This window comes from Bidens hawaiensis, unplaced genomic scaffold (assembly GCF_021521415.1).
Source record: "Bidens hawaiensis isolate Kalapana, Puna unplaced genomic scaffold, B.hawaiensis_p1.1 tig00028821_1, whole genome shotgun sequence".
NCBI classification, from domain to species: Eukaryota; Viridiplantae; Streptophyta; class Magnoliopsida; order Asterales; family Asteraceae; genus Bidens; species Bidens hawaiensis.
The window spans coordinates 43,818-65,199 of record NW_027505136.1 but is presented as its reverse complement, the minus strand read 5'-3'; the positions used below and the strand labels follow the sequence as shown (position 1 = coordinate 65,199).

General features: G+C 35.9%; 1 pseudogene; it reads right to left on the bottom strand.

Annotated features, from left to right (window-relative positions):
• Nucleotides 1–19,922: 19,922 nt before the first annotated feature.
• On the bottom strand, nucleotides 19,923–21,011 carry LOC143610997 (AT-hook motif nuclear-localized protein 17 pseudogene; annotated as a pseudogene).
• Nucleotides 21,012–21,382: the final 371 nt, after the last annotated feature.

Below are 21,382 nucleotides of genomic sequence, written 5' to 3'. Positions count from 1 at the left end.
TCAGCACAATCCCGTATAAAATGATGACGAATGTCAATGTGTTTAGTTTTGCTGTGCTTTACGGGATTGTTAGTTACTGAGATCGCTGCAGTGTTATCAATGCAAATAGGAGTTTGAGTGAAATTCAGACCGTAATCGCGCAATTGCTGTTGTATCCAAAGAACCTGGGAGCAGCAGTTTGATGCTGCCATGTACTCTGCTACACAGGTAGAAATGGCTACAGATGTCTGCTTTTTGCACTGCCAATACACCAATCTTCCTCCCAGAAACTGGCATCCACTGGTTGTCGACTTTCGATTCTGATTGCAACCTCCATAGTCAGAATCCGTGTAAGCAACCAAGTCCAGGTCTCCCCCTTTCGTGTACCACAATCCCATCTTAGGCTTGCCTTTGAGATACCGCAGTATTCTCTTCACTCCCTTCATGTGAGATTCCTTTGGGCTTGCCTGAAATCGAGCACAGAGACAAACTGCAAACATAATGTCAGGTCCAGATGCAGTTAGATACATTAAAGAACCTATGATTGCTCGATATTGGGTGGGGTCCACATCTGCGTCACTGTCTGAATCAGCACCTAGCTTGTGGTTGACGCAAACCGGAGTATCAAATGGAGTGTTGTCCTCCATCTTGAAGCGTTTGAGAACGTCTTGGACATATTTAGTTTGATGGATGAACATCCCCTCCTTCTTCTGATCAACCTGCAATCCTAAAAAGAAAGTTAATTCACCCATTACACTCATTTCAAACCTCCTTTTCATGACTTCCTCAAATTCCTGACACATGGCGACTTTTGAAGCAGCAAAGATGATATCGTCCACGTAGACTTGAATTAGGAGAAAATCTCCCCCCTGTCTTTTGACAAATAGCGTGCTGTCGATCTTTCCTCTATCAAACCCATTCTCAAGTAAGTAATCAGACAAGGTTGCATACCAGGCACGAGGGGCCTGATGTAGCCCATATAGCGCTTTACTTAGCTTGTACACGTGATCAGGAAAGTCTGGGTCAGGAAAACCCGGAGGCTGCTCAACGTACACAACCTCATCGACTTTACCGTTAAGAAACGCACTTTTCACGTCTAACTGGAACACCTTCATCTCATTGTGTGCAGCAAATGCCAAAAACAAACGAATCGCTTCCAATCTTGCCACAGGAGCAAACACTTCATTATAGTCGATCCCTTCTTGCTGATTAAACCCTTTCACGACCAGCCTCGCCTTGTTCCTGATGATTATCCCTTTCTCATCTCTCTTACATTTGAAAACCCATTTGGTGCCAATCGCATGCACATTCTTCGGTTTTGCAACCAATTTCCATACCTCCATCTTCTCGAACTGGGCTAACTCTTCTTGCATGGCTTCTACCCATGAGCTGTCTTTTAGAGCCATTTGATAGTTCTTTGGTTCAACCTGGCTGATGAAGCAAGTGTACAAGCACTCGTTAATGATACCTCTTTCTTTAATGCTTGCATAAACACAGGTGTGCTCATTCAAGCTTCGTCTTGTTTGTACACCATCAGACAGATCACCTATCACGTTCTCTAAAGGGTGATTTTTGTGAACTCCAGTAGTCGGAACCGAACTGACTTGAAGATTATCTTCCAGGTTCGAAGAGAGTTCATCAATGGGCGAATGTTGTTGAGAGTGAAAAGGGTTGTAAAATTCTTCTTCAGTATAGGCGGCAGGAGCATTAACTGCACTTGATGTGGAAGGTTGACTTTCATTGTATCGTGGACGTTGCACAATATTTTCCTCGTCGTCATACATGATCTGTGAAGCAATTTTCTCATCAACTTCTGCACAATCCAAATAAGGCACATTAAAAGATTTAAACAGTCTATCATAGTCAAAAGCTTCAGCGGGTCCCGTGCTGGGCATTGGTGGTTTGTAACTCGTGATGTCGGTGTTACATACCACTTCAACCTTGTTGTTCGATAAATTAAAGACTCTTCTGTTGGGTGTCCCAACAACATATCCGACTAAAATACCTTCGTCGGCTTTCTCACCAAATTTCGAGTTTGTCTTTAATATCGTACATGGGGACCCGAATTGTTCGAGACCATTCAAGTTTGGCTTTCGACCATGCATAAGTTCATAACAAGTTTTATTTAGCCTTTTAACAGTTAAAATACGATTAAGGATATAACAGGCTGTGGCAACTGCTTCAGCCCAGAACACCACGGGAAGTTTAGCATCTGCCAACATGGTTCTGGCTCTTTCAATTAGTGTCCTGTTCTTCCTTTCAGCCACCCCATTTTGTTGCGGAGTATACGAAGCGCTGTACTGGTGTTCTATCCCTTTCTGTAAGCAGAACAGCTCCATCTGGTAGTTTTTGAACTCTGTCCCATTATCACTCCTGATGTACTTAACCTTTCTCCCCATAATATTCTCAAACTTGGTAATCAAGTTAATTACCAACTGAACCGTCTCATCCTTTGTCTTCAGAAAATACACCCAAGAGTATCGCGAGTAATCATCAGTTACTACCAAACAGTATGAAGTTCCACCAAGACTCTTTACATTCACGGGACCAAAGAGATCCATGTGAAGTAGGTCTAGTGTACTGACAATTGAGTTAACCATCTTGGAGTGATGAGGTTTCTTGTGTTGTTTTCCCTTCTTGCACGATAAGCATTGATCTTCAAAGTTGAAATTCTTTAAGGGAACACCAAGCACCAGCCCATTCTTGACAATGTAGTTCATTTTTCGAAGATGTATATGCCCCAGTCTTCGATGCCATAACTCGGACTTCGATTCAGTTGCTTTTGACAGAAGGCATGACTCTTCTGTTGCCATTTCGGTTGACCTCATATCCATTACATATGTGTTCTTTTCTCTAGGAGATTTCATCACCACCCATGCCTCTGGTATCTTAAAACCAGGATACAGAACAATTGCTTCATTTTTGGTAAAGTGCACTGTGTACTCTTTGTCACAAATCTGAGATACGCTCAACAAATTATGCTTCAATTCCTCAACAAAATTCACCTTTTCCAATTTCATTTTTCCATTTGTTACGGTTCCAATACCGGTGATTCTACCTCCGCTCTCTCCAGCGAAACTAACTCTTCCTCCTTGAATAGGTTTCCATTCATGTAACAAATTCTTGTTACCAGTCATGTGCCGGGAACAGCCACTATCCACAACCACCCGATTGTTTACAGTCCTGTTCAACTGTTCCTGCACGATTAAAGCAAAGGATTAAAATCTGGGGACCCAAGACCTATTGGTCTTGGGTCGATTAAATCTGTTAAACGGCATCCCGTACTTTGGCTGTTCAAAGTCAGTTTGAGAATAATTTCTGTATGTTCTATAAGGATACCTTCTTGAGAATTGACTATGAGGCCATCCAAACCTTAGTGAATTAACTGAATTATAATTGTTGGTTCGGTTGTTTACTGGGAAAAACTGAGATCGATTTCTTTGAAATCTTGGGTTAGTCCAATGTCTGAATTTTGGAAAGTTTGCATTCTTACCATTATAGTAATTACTATTAGTTTTATTCTCAGTTTTCGGAGGCCTCATACCTCTGAATCTCTGATTTAGAGGGCAATTAGCAATTAGGTGTCCGATTTGATTGCATCTGAAACAACTCCTGTGTTCAACTTTCGTCTCAACAGTTGTTTCAGATGTCGAGGTTGCATTACTATTCGTTTGTCTAACATATGGTGGGACAAACGGGTTTAGGGGAGAGTTCTTTTCAGTTGGCTTATATTCCTCCCCACGTTTTAGTAACACTACCTCTTCTTTTGTCTCACTTGATTCAGATGACTTGTCCGAATTTGATGAGACAGAACTAGGAGCAGAAATCTTAACATTCGAAACAGGTTTACATGTTTCGATTTTACTAACTTCAGGTTCTTTAATCGAAACTTTGACAGGAACTGTCTGACTAATTTCAGCATCAACAGATTTCTGATTACTAGGATCATACGTATAGTTATGGTTATATGGTGGTGGAACTTCAGAATATCCAATTCCCCCCTTTTTAACTGGGGAACGTTGAACACTTACGATGTGATCAAGCATTGCAGAGGAATTTCTAAACTGTTCAATTTTTCTGTTCAGTTCAACCACTTTTACCTGGTAATCAGCTATCTGTTTATCCCTCTCAGCAATTAGTTTGGTTTTCTCTTCTAAGACTTCATAACTAAGATCAATTACTTGTATTTTCTCAGCTAGACTGGCTTTAAGACTCCTGATATCTTTTTTCACTAGCTTTTATTTTTACCTTGTAACTGTTTTCTCTAGTTTTAGTGTAATGATGATCTTCTTTTAATGTTTTTAATTAGGCGTCCAAACTAATAAACTGATCAGTTACGGTTTTCAATTGTTCAGACAGATTTTCACATTGCATACATGGGAGGTCAGGACTTACCTCAAAAAGCTGATCGTTCACTTCTGCCATGTAAGCTTGATTCCCCCTTCTCCCTCTCACTTCCTCCAGTTTCGATGTTAACTAAATTTGCCTGTTCGAAGACTTCCTCAACCTGTAGATTCCAGTTATACCCACTATTGTGTCTAGATACCATAGCCTTATTCTCACTATCTCCCCCATTCTGTTGTGCAGGCCTGTTCTGGCTGCGTTCGACTCTCTCATTTGTACATTCCTTGGCAAAGTGACCATTTTGTTGACAGTTATAGCATCGAACCTTTGACTTGTCAAACCCTGGTCTTTCACCAACGAACTTTCTACCCGTTTTCTTCATGAACCATTTAACTCTTCTTACTATCATCGCCATCTGCCACTGCAGATCCATCTCTTCCAGATCATCAGCATCAATCTGATCATAGTCTTCATCCAAAGTTGCGGGATTAACTATTTTACCTTTGATGTAATTCTCATAAGATGCAATGAAAGATGCATAGAGGGCAAACTGTTGTTCAGCTGATTTAACACTCATGGGCATCTGTGAGTATTTGTTGGTTTGAGCATTTGATGAAAAGTTACCAGTTGTGGCTTGAGGTTTTGAAGAATTACTTCCTCCAGCTACAAAACATACATCACCATCCATGTTGAGAGTCACATGACCATCATGAGTTGAGTTTGAGCTTGAGTCTCCCTTTGAGTAGTAAGCAGATGATTCTGATCTTGAGCTTGAACTTGAACTAACTTTTGCACCGTACATACCCGGATCCTGAACCTGATCAGTTGGTGTCTCTTTCCGAACCATGTTAAGTAAAAAAGTTCGTAATTTATTGACTGTTGTTTCCAAATCAAAATCGGCAAACTCTTTATCTTCTCTCATCAAAACCGTGTAAATTTCCCATTTCGGTGGAAGAGCATCAAGGAGTTTCTCTACTATCTCCTCTTCTTTATATACAATGGAGTAATTGCTGAGTTCGGTCATTAGGTGATAATATCGTGTGATGATATCATCAAGTGATTCGTTTTTCAAATATTTGAACACCGAGAATTGGGTTTTTAGTAGCTTAACTTTGGATGCACGTATTCCCACATTACCTTCATATCGATTTTCTAGCGCTTCCCATAGCTCTCTAGCGGTTTTGTATTTCCTGAAAGTGTGAAGAATCCCTTGTGGAAGAGCCATAGTGATCGCCGCATGAGCTTTACTCTCTGCCTCATACATCTTCTTTTCTTCCTCTTCCATCTTATTGTACTTCTTAATCTGATCACGACCCTCAAACAAGGCCGTTGGTGGAATGTATCCATCTTGAATGCACACCCACATCTTAGCATCTTGATATTTGACATACTGCTCAAACCGATCTTTCCAAGCAACAAAATCGGTACCCTTTAGCAGTTCCGGAGCCTTAGTAGCTGAACCTGCTTCCACCTCCATTTTCACCAGTTCCGTAATGTTTATAGAAGTCATCTTTGAAAATACGACTCGAAAACTCAAAGAAACCCAAAAATAATATTTTATTATTCTGAACAGTACCCAGTAGGCGAAGTTATGCTTAACTTCACTTAAGCTTAACTTCGCTTAACTCAACTTTGCTAAAACCTTAACTTCGCTTACTTCTTAACTTCGCCTGATGTTAACTTCGCTTAATGACAACTTCGCTTAATTCAAGCGAACTTGTGAGACATGCGAAGTTAAAGATAACTTTGCTTAAACTTATATCTTCGCCTAAACCCTACAAACAGTGGCGGCAACTTCGCCTGATGAACAAAAGATTTTTGCAGGTTTAATTTGACGTATTGCAAGGTATGTGGAGATGTAATGGGTTGTAGTTGATAGTGGGAGATGGTTAGGACACAAAAACTCGGTATTTTAACGTAAACTCATCCCGCGAATAGTTGAACGGAACGATTTCTACACTCGTGTGATAATCCCGAACCACAAAATCACGAGCAAAGGCTTTGATACCAATTGTAGGTTCCCAGCCGGATCTACACGGAAATATCTCGTATTACGTAGGTGCGGAATCCCTACGTAAGACGATACGAGTGTTAGACGCGATATACGTTAAACCAAGTACAAAGACACGTTACAATACTCAATAGACACGTTTTATTGCAACTCCTTTAACACGTGATAGCCAAATCACAATTACACGTACTGATCCAACGTTACAAAATAACCCGTACAACAAACATATATAGTTATCGACAACTTCGCCTAACAGGCTAGGCGAAGTTGTTGATAACTTCGCTTGTTCCACAAGTTCGCTTATAACAGGCGAACTTGTGAGACAAGTTATCTAAAACACATAAACAAATCCAATTAACACGATTACAGACACTACAAACTGAACTACTGAAATCATGTACCAACAGTTCATGGATGGTTGCCACATGCCCAGATATCAAATAACTTGTACAATAATTTATAAATGATGATACTTAAGTTTTACAACCAAAAAGTTAACAATAAAGTCTTTAAACGAAAGTTTGGTTTTCGGTTCGAATCTTGTTTCGGTTCAAGACCGAGGTTAGATTCTACAAACCCATAACCATAGAACTTATAAAAAGGATTTTAGAAACTTAAATCTAACATAAAGCATGTTTAAACAATTATTTAACAAAACTAGCAAACAAAGTTCGGTTTACGGTTTAGAGCTATTTACGGTTAAACCGAGGCTAGTCTCTACAAACCCATAGCCATGGAACTCAAGAAATATGAATAGGAGGTTGTAAAATATTATTAAATAGGAGGTAGTCATTGTGTAAAATATTAATACGTTTTGATTATAAATAGGAGGTAGCCATTGTGTAAAATATTATTAAAAATGAGTTGAATTTTTATTTTTATTTTTATTTATTATTTTTTTTTACAAAATATTAAAATTTCAAAACATCTTTTGAAAGTATTGCAAACAATTGTCTTTGAAAAGTTAAGTTTTATTGTATGAGCATAGTCACTTAAAATTAATAAGTTATTAGAATTTAGTTTAAATCCAAAAAAAATAAAAAAAAAATCGAGTGAGGATTTCTTATAATGTATGATTGAGAAAGATTTTTTTTTATGTTTAGATAAAAAATGACAAAAACATTTTCTTTAATAAACTTAGTTATGATTGATTTGATTTATCTGATTAAAATAACTCGATTAATTAGAGCTATAAAAAATTTGGATAATTAATGTTGATTGAATTGAAATATTTCGATTATGTTGCAAAGTAGGGTTTAATAGAATAAGTTTGGAAATCTTGAGCTTGATGAATATGATTGAATCGAGAACACACATGGCGTAGGTGATTATGGTCTTCACCATTTTAGCAAGTACAGGTAGCAGATGTGTAGGGTTGAGCAACGACATAGCATGGGTTTTAGATATAGACGACATAGATCATTGTGGAATGTCTTGCGGTATATGGCAAATATTAACAAGATGATCGAACGAGTACACTAGGTACAAATGATATGAGGACTGAATTGAATAGTGTTAGTGGCAAGCGAAGCATAACGAGTGAATTTGACATATAGTTTCTTGTTTGAGACGCTATGATTTTTCTGAGATTGATTGTTACTTGTTTAATGGCATATAGTTGATGTTTATACTTGCGTTTGTTATTGTTGTTGTAACATCCTAAAATATTATAATGTTAAATAAAGAAAGTTACGTTTAGTGATTTCGCGTTATTAATTTATTTAATATCGAGTAAAGAACGGATCATGGACTTAGATTAATTAAGGTGGATTAAGTGGTAATGGGCTTTAGGTCCACGGGCTTCAAGAGGTATAAATATCCTCCTAAACCACCATAAAACCCTAAACCTCATTTCATTCCATCTTAATCTCTACACACTCCAAAACACACACATCCTTCACCTCACACGGCCGTGGGAGAGAGAGAACTGGACTCGAGTCCAAAATCAAGCCAACCATTATTAGACCTTCGATATACGAGCTAGAAACGAGATAACCAAGCAAACCACGACCACACCGAACGCGTAAAGGTATGCCTTTTACCTTAAAGTTTATGTTTTTAGGATCGGTTAGCTTTGAAACTTAAACATAAAGTAAATCGGGTCTAAACGAAACGTAAAGTAACAAACTTGATGTTGGAAATGAACTTGACAAATCTATGGCTATGTACGGAGACTTGTTATTAAACGTTTTAAGCCGAAAGCTCCAAACTTTATGTCTTTCCGGGCTAAGTTTTACCCGAACTAGGCCATGGGAATGATCGCGGAGTAAGTTAACGTAATACCCAAGAAATTCTCGATAAAATAAGGGTGATTTTGGTGATTAAGATTGAACAGAGACGGCAGCTGGGCAACTTCGCCTGCAAGCCATAACTTCGCCTTCATGCAAGTTCGCTTGCAAGCAAGTTCGCCTAAAGCCAAGTTCTCCTAACTGTAACTTCGCCTGGTGATAAGTTCGCTCATGATAACTTCGCCTAAAGCTAAGTTCGCTAATGCTCAACTTCGCCTGGCATATGTTCGCCTAGGGTTAACTTCGCCGATCACTAACTTCGCCTGAGTTAAGTTCACTGAATGCATAACTTCGCTTAATGTTAAGTTCGCTTAACACTAAGTTCGCTTACAGTAAGTTCGCTTAATGTTAAGTTCGCTTAACACTAAGTTCGCTTATAGTAAGTTCGCTTAATGTTAAGTTCGCTTAATGATAAGTTCGCTGGAGTTAGCAAATTAGAAAGTAAATTAAAAACCTAATGAAAAATGTGTTAAGACAGTTAATGGAACCCCTTGGACCTTGCTAGGGGCTGCCGCCCCTAGACCCCGCTGCCAAGGGCGCTGCCCCCGGACCCCCATTCGTTGTGGGTTATATAAGATAGAAATACAACATGAGTAGTAGTAGTTAATTGATACATGTATATATTATACAGTTAGCCGTGCACAGCTCAAGAAGGGAATAACGATTAACGGAGAGCGTAACAGGATTCAGGTGAGTTTCTAGCCCCATTTATGTGTTATGTTTTCGGGGCTGTGTGCATACTCAATATGTTTGTTAATACGCTTATCCTAAGAGATAAGTGTATGCCTTATGTGAATAATGTGAAATGCATGAATGATTGCTTGATGGTACGTGAACGATCTTCGGATATTGCACGTACTGTCAGGTTGTAACGCTATGTATAAGGTAAGTATGATATGTATGCTTATGTGTATGAATGTGATAAAGTTAATAAAAGAAGGAAAGGATGGTTGTATGGTTGTATGGTTACGAAGAGGGTACCGGGCCCTAATAATACTCGAGGTATGATGTATGGTTGTATGGTAACGAAGAGGGAATCAAACCCTACTAATATTTGAGAACTAGGGAACCGAACCCTACTAATATTCGAGGAAAGAGGGTACCGAGCCCTAATAATACTCGAGGAAAGAGGGTACCGAGCCCTAATAATACTCGAGGAAGGAGGGTACCGAGCCCTAATAATACTCGAGGAAGGAGGGTACCGAGCCCTAATAATACTCGAGGAATGTAGGGCGTAATGCTCTTTATAACGTAAGATATGAAAGCAAGTTAATACAAAAGAAAGTATGAAAGTATGAAAGTATGATTGAAAGAATATAAGTTTATGTGTATTGTATAATGTATGATTAACTAGAACTCACTCAGCGTAACTGACTTTTAGTATGCACGCAGGTGAGTAGGATGAGGCAGCTCGCTTGAGGAGACACGTGGCACTGAATAAGAGGCTGGCATCGGAAGACTCAAGACGTTTAAGTTTAATGTTTTGTTCACTTTGAAAGACAAGATGTTGTTTTAAGACAAGATGTAATTTGCTATGAAATGTTTTACGAAAGTTTTTATATTCCGCGAATGTTCTAATTAACTCTGATATTTAGAACTGCGTTTATGAGTAAATCCAACATGAAAGTAGGGCTACCGGTAACGGGGCCTTACAGTTGTTGTTGTTATGAGCATGAGTAAGGGCAAAATAATTGAATTTATTAGCGAATAAGTTAATAAACAAGATTGAATTGATTGTATTTATGTTTTGGAATTGAGTTTATATTTAGAGATCGCATGAGTTATCTCCTTGACTAATCATGTGACCATGAGGCGGTTATAGAAAATAAATAATTGATGTTGTTTGATGTTTAGAAAACATTGTATGATTAATAAAGATGTGATTTAATGAGAAGATTGGATAGTTGTGTAGATTTCATATGTGTTATTGTGTAAAACGAAACTTAAATATGTTATGTTGATGTTTATTCATAACTTAAGGATAAGTTAGAATCTAGATTGAAAATCAGTGAGTTAATTTGATAAGTGAATGAGTTTTATCAAAGTTTGACATATTTTACAAATTAAAATTTGAAGTTGAATACTTGAAATATGTTTAATAGTTTATGTATATGATGTCATGAGTATAAGAAAGCCATTTGATTATTAAATTGTGCAATAATATTATTACTAGATTTTTTTTAATGATATAATAACGTGATAAGATGAATAGGTGAAACCGGTAGAGTGTAAATTGTTTTGATTAGCTCGTGATAACCGAATCTAGATGAATGAAGAATTTGTATCCGATCAGAAGAATAAAAAATTTTTTTTGAGTGTATGAATAGATCGAATCAATAGATGTTGATTCAAAAATTATTTAGTAAGTAAGTAAATGAATAATTTAATAACAGAATAATTGAATAGTTAAATCAAATCATAAATTGTTTCGTATAAAATCAAACAAATAAAAAAATTAACGAATGTTCTTCGAGGTGTTGGGTTTCCCATGAGCTTTCCATGGCATTTTGTTTCCCCAACTTATTAGCATACCAAAACCAGAACAAATGTGTTAGTCGGCCTCCCATGAGCATTACATGGCAGTTTGAATGACCCAACTTAATTAATGAATCAACGAATCAATTGAGTTTGTCGGCCCATGAGCGTTACATGGCGATTTGACCGACCAAACTAAATAGAGAATAAACGAACTCAAGTATGAATAGTTGAAACATCTCGTGTATCATCACGGATGATAGTGTTCCAACAAAATATCGCAAATATAACAAATTGTGTAAATGTACAGTTGGCGTGTCCATGGCGTCCCATGGGTTTTACACCCGACTAGACATTTTAAAAAATAATAAAACACAATAAAAGGTGTAACCGTTTGGCCGATTACATTAAACGCTTAAAGTGTCGGTCGCATGACAATTTCCACTATGGCGGGGAATTTTGTCACACTCCCTAGTTTTAAGTGAAAACGAACAAAAACAAAGCTAGGAAGTTCGCAAGGAAGTTTCATACAATAAAAGGCAATCAAATAAAATTTAATATAAATATTTTAATGTTGAGGCATAGCCTCGAAGTTATAAAAATATTTTGAGAATGAGACATAGTCTAGGAGTAATAAAACATTTTGAGAGTGAAGCATAGCTTCGGAGTTGTGTGTGTGTGCATGACAAATAAAATAAACAGTTAACTAAGCAGTTAAATAAGTACATAATCTAGCAAGTAATTACGTAAGCTGTAAACAATCAAATAGAACACATCAGGTAAACAAATAAGCACGTATGGGGTTCCTAAGCATGTTACTAAGGCGCCACTAACGACCTATCTTAACCTTCGGCTTTGATACCAATCTGTCACACCCCAACCAACGGCGGAAATGACGGGGCGTGAACTGATTGTCACAGCTCTCAAGGTTACTATCAAGCAAGATTAATAAATGACAATATCTATTTAATTTATTTAAATAAAACAATTACAGTTAAGTAGATAAAATATAAAGAAACTACAACAACAATTAATTATTTGTAACCTAAAAGGCATCTCTATGTGATCTCCATCTTGTTAAACAACCAAGCTGATAACCTGCAAATGCGTATAAAATATATTTTTGTCAACAACACATGTTGAGTGAGTAAACACCAGTTTCAGACAAAACAGTAATAGTATATATAATATATAAAGAAAGATACAAACTGTTTCTGTGAGATAAATAGTTAAACCATAGCACATACACAACAATCAAACATAAAGAAAGGGCTAAACCGTTGTCATGTGTGTGGGCATTGGTTACCAAAAATGAGGTGTCGGTGAAACCATTGTCAATGCGTCGGACGCCGGCCACTACGACGGTCGTATGATCATACTAGACTGAGAATATGTTCGACCTCTCCGAATGCGGTTCAAATAAAGCAAGTAAGCAAATAGCAAGTTAGGCATAAACTGATATACACACAAGGATTAAACAGTTGCGGTTTTGAATACTAGATAATATGTAAATATGATATGATACGCATATGTCCCTAAAAGATTTAAAAGAGGTAAAAAGGGGATTAAATACTCACCTGATCGGATGATCGAACTACAAGTGATGATGAGAGAAAGATAAATTCTTCGGGATATACCGTCAATGATTCCTAGTTAAATAATGGATAATAAGATTAATTATAAAGATATAACATGATGTGATGGATTAGGATTTCAGTATGATTTGAGTTATGTTGTGATTAGAATGATTATTGATTGAGCGATTGATTTCTAACACTATTATTATTGAACAGTTATTAATTATACCTAATTATAAATAATATGTGATCAAACTAATAAATAATTAGTTTAGATATAATTTAAGATATGACTATGATAAATATAAGTATATAAATAATAAATTTTAATGAGAATAATGTGTAACTAATTATATGTAATTTGCATTGTGATAAATAGATAAAATATAAGTAAATAGATGTTTTAAATAATTATAATACACATGATAACGATGTTTAAGTAATTATAATGCAAAATATCTTTATATTGATACTTGATTAAAGATAATATACATACATGTATATATATATACATATATTAAATAAACAAATATAAATCAATTAAATAGATAAATAAATCCAAATATGTGTCATAATAATAATATATAAATAAATATTTATTTCGAACTGAAAAAGAAAACTAGTGTAATTAAAATTTATAAAACGTTTTTAGTATGTTTTAATATATTCAATATATTTTCGTTAAAAAAACGAAATACATAAATATATTACATATTATATATGGTTAACAAGATGTTCAACAACAAGAAATCGTGAAGTTAAATTGCCGGTTCGATAAAACAAGGTTTATTTAATATTTAATAATGATTAAAATTAGTTACAAAACATTTTAAAACTCTTTGGAAGAAAAAATATAACAAACCGCGTCAAGGGGGCGCGCCCCTGGCCGGTTCAATGAGTTAACCATACACAGACAACCACTGGACCAACGCTGCTTGTCGGTTGAAGAATAAGAACATTAATTTGAATGCAACATCTGTTAAGATCCACAATTTGATTATAAACCCTAAATCCTAAATCGTTCAATCAATTGTTTGTTTGATTAATTAACCAAAGGGTTAATGATTTGTGATTATAAACGAACCTGTTGTGTTACTAAATTACCTGTCTAGAAGTCTAATTGATGAAGCACGGCTACCATTGATGTCACGGCTGTTACCGAACCAGAACAAGGATCAGACGACGATGATGATATAATTGGATAACGGGGATCGATAGGCGATGTCTAGGAGATCCTATCTGCAAGGTTAATGTAATTATGGTGGTCGTTTACATGTATTTTGATGAACAGGTTTGAGACGGCTGGACATAATTAAATTCGTATATGAATTGATTTTGTTTTCTTAATTAAAAACGTCGATGAGTTCGTACTATCCATAATTACGATCAACAATAATCATTTCCTTGTTTAGTGCGAAGATTAGGGCTCAAGAAAACAAAAACGGGTCTTCGGGTTTTCGAATTGGGTATGCTATCCGGGTAAACGGGTTCTTGGTTGGGATTTATAATATAATGCAAGTTCGTCCTTGGATTTTAAGGTTGGAAACAAAATTGGTTAGAACTTAAGTTTATAGTGTAAGTTGTAAATAAGTGAAGGTTCTTTTGGACAATTAATTAAATATAATAAATAATAATAATAATAATAAAATATTATTAACTCGTAAACGATGTTTTGTTGATTAAATTAACCGAACAAAAAAATGGTTCGGATAATGGATATTATATAATAAACGGAAAACCTGAGTTGGTACAATACAATAATCATAACAAAACATAGCAATTAATATATTGTTCATTTTTGCTAATATCCTAAGGTTTTTGATAGAGTTTTCTCCAAGTCTCGAGTCAACCAAAAGTCAAACCTGTAACATTGCATAAAATAAAGTTTATCAACACAAAGGTTGGTGAGTAATTCATAGTTTTGAACAAATATGTATATAAAAGGAAAATTCCACAACTTGTATAAGAAGCAATAAATAATAGCAATAATTTGGATAAATGAGATCACTAATAAGAATACATTGCGACACCGTCCATAAGAGAATACCAAATAGATTCGGATTTCATATGAGATCGTTAATAAGAATACATTAACGACACCGTCTATAAGAGAATACCAAATAGATTTGGATTTCGTGAATCAACCATCCAAACGCGGTAAACACATTAGCATATAAGCATGTAAGCATAGAACACCAAATCGAGCATTTATTTAAGTTAAGTATACAATAAAGTTTGTGGTTTAAGACTCAAGTATAAAGCATTTAGTTTGAATAAATATAAAATATCACCCTCAAAACGAAAGATGGAAAACAAGGTATGAAAGTACTTACGTTCAAGTAATAAACTTGAAAGATTGGTGATTTGAAGATTAATTGGAACGACGAGGTTTAACAAGTAAAGCCTAAATAAAAGAAAGTCTTGCATTAGGAAGGTTGTCTTGGAAGTCGTTAAATGAAAATAAATGTTGAGAAATGTAAGCAATTAAAGTTTTAAATTTTAAAATGTAACTATTTACAAAATTATAATACTAGCCCTTTAAAAATGTAAGTTTGCTCGAAAACGGGATAAAGTATCTAACCTTAATATTTACTCAACCTATGTTAAGTAATAAGGTGGGTAAAAATGCAAGAATGCAAGTCCCTTTAAAATATAGATACTAAAACGGGTATTAACGAGTTTTTGGGTTGTTGGTTCGGGTCTTGATAATTGGTTAAACCCAAAGTCAACTTTCCGAAATAATAAATGTTATGAGATAACTCAACAAAATTTAATAAGACTTAACCAAATATGTAGTTCTATTGTTTTAGAACTAACAACAATCGTTAAGAGAGTGTTAGGTTTTGTCGGTCCAAACTTTGTTATAAGATCAAGTTGGATCCAATATTTCCAAGTACTTAAGAAAATAATTAAAATCAGTTTATAAATTATTTTTAAAGATTTATACAAGTCTTGATAGCTAAAAACACACTTGTGTGTCTTAAGCGAGTAAAAATCGATTTAGTTCGGTTTGGTTCGGTTTCCATCTCAACATAAGTTCATAGATGGTTTCCGAATGTTCAAATATCAAAGAACTTGTATAATAATTTATAAATGAAGATACTTAAGAAGTACAACCAAAGAGTTAACAATAAAGTCTTTAAACGAAAGTTCGGTTTTCGGTTTGGATCTTGTTTCGGGTTAAGACCGAGGTAAGATTCTACAAACCCATAACCATAGAACTTATAAAAATGATTCTAGAAACTTAAATCTAACATAAAGTATGTTTAAACAATTATTTAGCAAAACTAGTAAACAAGTTTAGTTTATGGTTTAGAACTATATACGGTTAAACCGAGGCTAGTCTCTTAAAGGTAACAAGGGGTGTATATTATATATATTTTGTGTCATATGCTTCAAGTATTAATTAAGACTAAGTAAACCAAATAAAATGCAAGACTTGGTCAGTTTGACTTTGAAAGTCAAAATTATCCAAAACAAAGAAAAACAACCTCAAATATCCTTGAATTTGAGTGAGGAAATGATTTATGAGCAGGGATTAATGGGAGAGGGCCATGTATTTATAGGGTAAGCTTAAATGGGTTAAACAAGTGATCTAATGGTAAAAAACCAGATTTTGGATAAAAGAACCAACAAGAAAACACATTTGGCAGCTGCTGGTCTGATCACCATCGCGCCACGCGACCCACGAGGCTCACACCCATCGCGTAGCGCGATGGGTTGGGCGGGTAGGATTTTCAAACTTTTAAAATTGGCAAATTTGGCCCATGTAGTTCGTTTTAAGTGTTTTTAACGCGTTTTAAGGATCAAAAATATTTTTTTTGAGACCCAACAAGCGTAAAACAATATTGTAACATAAAATCCATCATTTTGGTTATATCATAAGTTTCGGTTTACAAAACAGACCGGTTTACATATAAATGGTTACAAAACGAATACAAATGAGACTCGAAGTTGACGAATGTCACAGGAGCCGCCGGGCTAGCCGGCGACGGGGTCGCTGGAAAAACGACGAGGATGGAGGCTTGGGTTTATATAACAATAATATAATTTAAACGCAATTTACACTTTTGGTCCTTTATGTTCAAAGCTATTTTTAAAACATATTTATTATAATATCTACCATTTAATCCTTTTAAAATTTAATAAAAGTTTAGTTACTCGAATACATTTCATATTATACCCGCATAGTTTGCAAATTAACATTTTTAAATTTTAGAGTATCATTATTTGAACAAAACGAATAGAAAATGAACGAACAATAAACTTAAATCATCGGGAATATTATATAAATGATGAACGACAGACAACAATACATTGAAACGACAACATAGGTCGGTTTGACGTATACAAATACAATTAATAATTAACGAATGTCACACAAATAAGTTTGGTCGCTAATTTTGTGGCCAATCTTGCTTTAGGCGCTAATTTGCGATTAAACAATTCAGTCTAAAATTTTGCAACCATTTTTGCGACCAAGTAAATTTATATTTTTATTCTTTAAAACTAGCGAGCCTTTGCAACTAAAACATTTTGGTCGCTAAGTTTGTGACCAGTTGACGATCGAAAAAGTCGGTAGCTAATTTTGCGGCTGATCTTGTTATGGTCCCAAATTCTGCGACCAAAAACAATTTTGGTGAAAAATTCTGCGACCAAATAAATATCTATTGTTTTATTCTTTAAAACTAGGACCATCTCGCAACTGAAACATTTGGTCTCTACATTTGTGACCGGTTAACGATCGAAAAAGTTCGATCGCTAATTTTGCGACTGATCTTATTCTGGTCACTAATATTGCAAACAATAACAACTTTGGTCAAAAAATTTGCGACCATTTGGGCGACCAAATAAATATATATATATTTTATCATGTTTTTTTAAATCAGCGACCATAATTGCGACCGAAACAACTTCAGTCGCTGCAATTGCGAACGATTAACGACCGAAAATGTTCGGTCGTTAATTTTGCGATAGATTTTGTTTTGGTCGCTGATTTTGTGATTGATTTGGTTTCAGTCAATCTGCGACCGATATTGATTTGGTTACTAAAATAGTCACTAATTATGCGACCATTTTGGTTGGTCGTAAATTTCGATCACTTTTGCCCCTTTGTGTAGTGGTGTTCTCTGAATCTCGGGTAGTGTTATTGTTGTTCGTTGGGTTTCATAAACAGTATGCCTAGATTTTTTTTAACAACTCATAAAGTTTCTAATTCTACTCCAAAGTTACATCTTTTTGGCAACCACGGAATTCAACCCCGCATTTCTTAAAAAGAAAAACAATCTTATACAACCATTTGATATCGTTAGGCGAAACTCTTTGGTAATAGTATGACTATGTTCCGTATTGATGTTAGTCAAACAGAGAAAATGAGAAATAATGCCTACGTCAAGGAGATAAATGGAGTTGGTCAGCGCACACGAAATAAATGTTCCCTTGACCAAGTTGATCGCTTCACAATGTTGACCATCGACACTACAAAGCTGGGGAGTTACAACTTAGGAATTAGGATCTTGGAGTTCTGGTAATTGGTAAAGGTTGAAGGGTTACGTACCCATAAGATATGAAATAGATACAAAAGTAAAATAATATTATCATCCAAAAAATAATTGGTATAAATGGCACATGAATATCCGCACGCCCATGCCAATACCCATCATCAAATATATGGTCTTTATATTCTTTTTTGTTTCTTTTTCTCAGAGCTATTATGTCTTTTACCTTGCTGTTGGCTAATTTGTGGGCTCATATATAACAGTATTCCTTTTAGTGGTTGACGTGTCTAATTAATAATCTTAGATTAAGACGGAACCTAATGCAATTAGTCTTATCAACTAATATAACTATCAAAATGGTCATTAATTGACTTATTATCTGATGAACTGAATTTTAAGAATTCAACAATGTGACTATTGACCGTTCTCATTTTTCTTTTTGTATGACAAGATCATCTTACCTGAATAGAAAATAACTCTGTCATAACTTTCATTTGTATAATTGTATCGTCTTAAAATAGTTTACAACACTTTGATATAATATTCAATCAATAATTATTATTAATTAAAGACTGACGAGTTACTTTCCTCTTAGCGTAAGATTAATTGCCATCCAAAATGACCGATAATAAAAGAGTCTGTGTTACTTACTAATGGATTAAAAGGATAATAATAACATGCAGTGTTGTTCTATGTTAGCACGACATTTCTTGCGTTAACGTGACATCCCGTGCATGTTCGGGCAGCGTAAGAGCATGGCTCTCGTGTCTCAGGAATGGTCTTGGAAAGCGAGAGCATGGATCTATTAAGTCAATAATATATTAATTATTTTCAAAACTTACAAATAGAGGCTTTTGGTTATATGTTAAGAAAGCAAAAGATCAACGTGATATGAACTCAAAAAGGAAACTGTGTAAACATCCTGAAGTAGAGGCCACCCATTTCAAGAGTATTCAGAGCCCCATGCAATCTCTATCTGTGTGTGAATGAATGCGTGTGAAAAGCCATCCAATGGATTAGGTTGACCCCATGAAACCTTTATCTTTACAAGATGCATTCAGACTGTGACATTTTCAGAACTCAGAAGCCTGCTTACTGCAAAAAGTCCATCTTTTCTCCATTCTTTGTCCATGTCACGTTCTTCAATGTTACCACTTTCGTTAACCCCATAACCCCACATTTACTTACATGAAACAAGACCAATCTAGTTAGACAAGCGCAAAATATTGTACTTACCAAAAAATTGGACCTTTGACCCGTTTAAACATCATCAGGGTTTACATGACCTTCAAAACTTAATATTACTTACAAATTATAGTTCTCAGGATATTATTCATATAACAATTAGTTACTAGCTAAAAACACCAACGTCATTTGTTACTTTGCTAATATATATTAGGGTTTAAGCAACTACTATTTAAACCGTTTTATATATCATATTGAAGAACAAAACATCCAAGTGAATTATGTTGTTTTCACATGTTAGTAAAAGGAATTTGAAAAGAAAGAAAAAAAATATATTAGTATTCCGAAGCGTAAGTGGTTGTTAAGTTTGAAACAACATGCTTAGAACAAACTAATAAACATAAGGAATTAATAACTCAAAAACCCTAGAGAGAGAATAATAATAATAATAATAATAATAATAATAATAATAATAAAATCAAAGGATTACTGTGTGTTCTTGGTTAATAACTACATAGAGAACATGATCACTCAAAACCCTAATCAAAAACCAAGAAAACCTCTAAACACCAACCTTCCATCTCGAGTTTTTTTAATTTTTCACATATCATTATTATCATTCAATAGGGCGGCGGGTGCAGCTGCGCTTGCCTTGCCGTAGGCGCCCAAATCACATCCGACGGCAGGTGAGAACTATACATCGACATTGACTCCGCCGGCGGAGACTGTTCACTAGCTGCAACTGAACCACTGGCACCACCCGAGTGTTCTTCCTCGGACGGTAACCTATGATACATAGGGTTATTAAACGACGCTGCGATAATAAAAACCGGTCCAGCCGACATGAGTGGGCCGGAGACAGCCCCACCGACTATCTGCCCCTGTGGACCGGCTAATGATATCGTAAAGCCGTTGGCGAATGGAGCCATGGTGGATGATGACGGGAACACGGTGGCTGAGATTGAGAGGATGTCGAACCGGCCGTGGAAGGTGACGGTGCCGCCGGAGGAGGCGGTGGTGGGTTGCCGGAGTGACACGTTGGTGACGGTGCCGGAGCCGGTTAAGATACACAGCCCGGTGTTACGTTTCCGGCAGTAGTTGTTAACGGCGTCTATGATATCGGTGGCGGCTGGGAGTTCGAGGACGTATGGAGCCATGGCCGGTTCGGGTTCTCTGGTGATGATAACGGGTGGTTTGGGTTTGTTTTTGGACCCGGGTGGGCGGCCACGTGGGCGTTTGACGGATTCAATAGAGGCGCCGTCGTTGGCGGTGGTGGAGGCATCTTTTTTGGTTTCTGGTTCATCGGAGGTGTTGCTGAGTTGGAACGGGTGGCTGGTGATGGCAAAGTGTTGCGGTTGTTGTGATGGTTGTGGTGATGGATGGTGTTGGTGTTGGTGGAATTTGGAGAACATGTTTTGGGGTGGAGGGGCTTTATTGTCACGATGGTATTCGCCTTTCATTTTCTATAATATTATTATTATTAGGATTAGGATATTTGGAAGTAGTTTGTTTGTTTATAAATGAGGGAGTGTGTGTGTGTGTGTGTGTGTGAGAGAGATGGATCTAGAGAGAGAAAGGGGGTGGCGGTGGGTGAGCTTGGAATTCAAGTAAAGATTGCGCCGCTGGTTGAAAGGTAAAGTGGGCCCACCACACACTGTGTGAAACAAAGAAAACAAACGTAGGTTATTTCTTTATTATTTATTTTTTATCTTGAAACTAAGTTTAGAAATTACATCCGTTAAAAGTATTGTGTTAAGGTTAATTTTTTAACTTAGGGCGGTGGGGCCAGAGATGTTCAGATTTTGGTTCAAATACAAAACATTTGAAATTTGATTTGATTTCGATTATTAAGATTTTGAATTCGGTTTTAAAATATTCGAATTTGATTTATATTCGAGTATTTAAATCGAACATGAATTTATGATATTTTATTCGCTTCGATCTGAAATTCGAATTCTTATTATATACATATAGCTGATTTCATTTGAAAACCAAATTAAGTTTTAAGACTCGAAAGAATTTAAC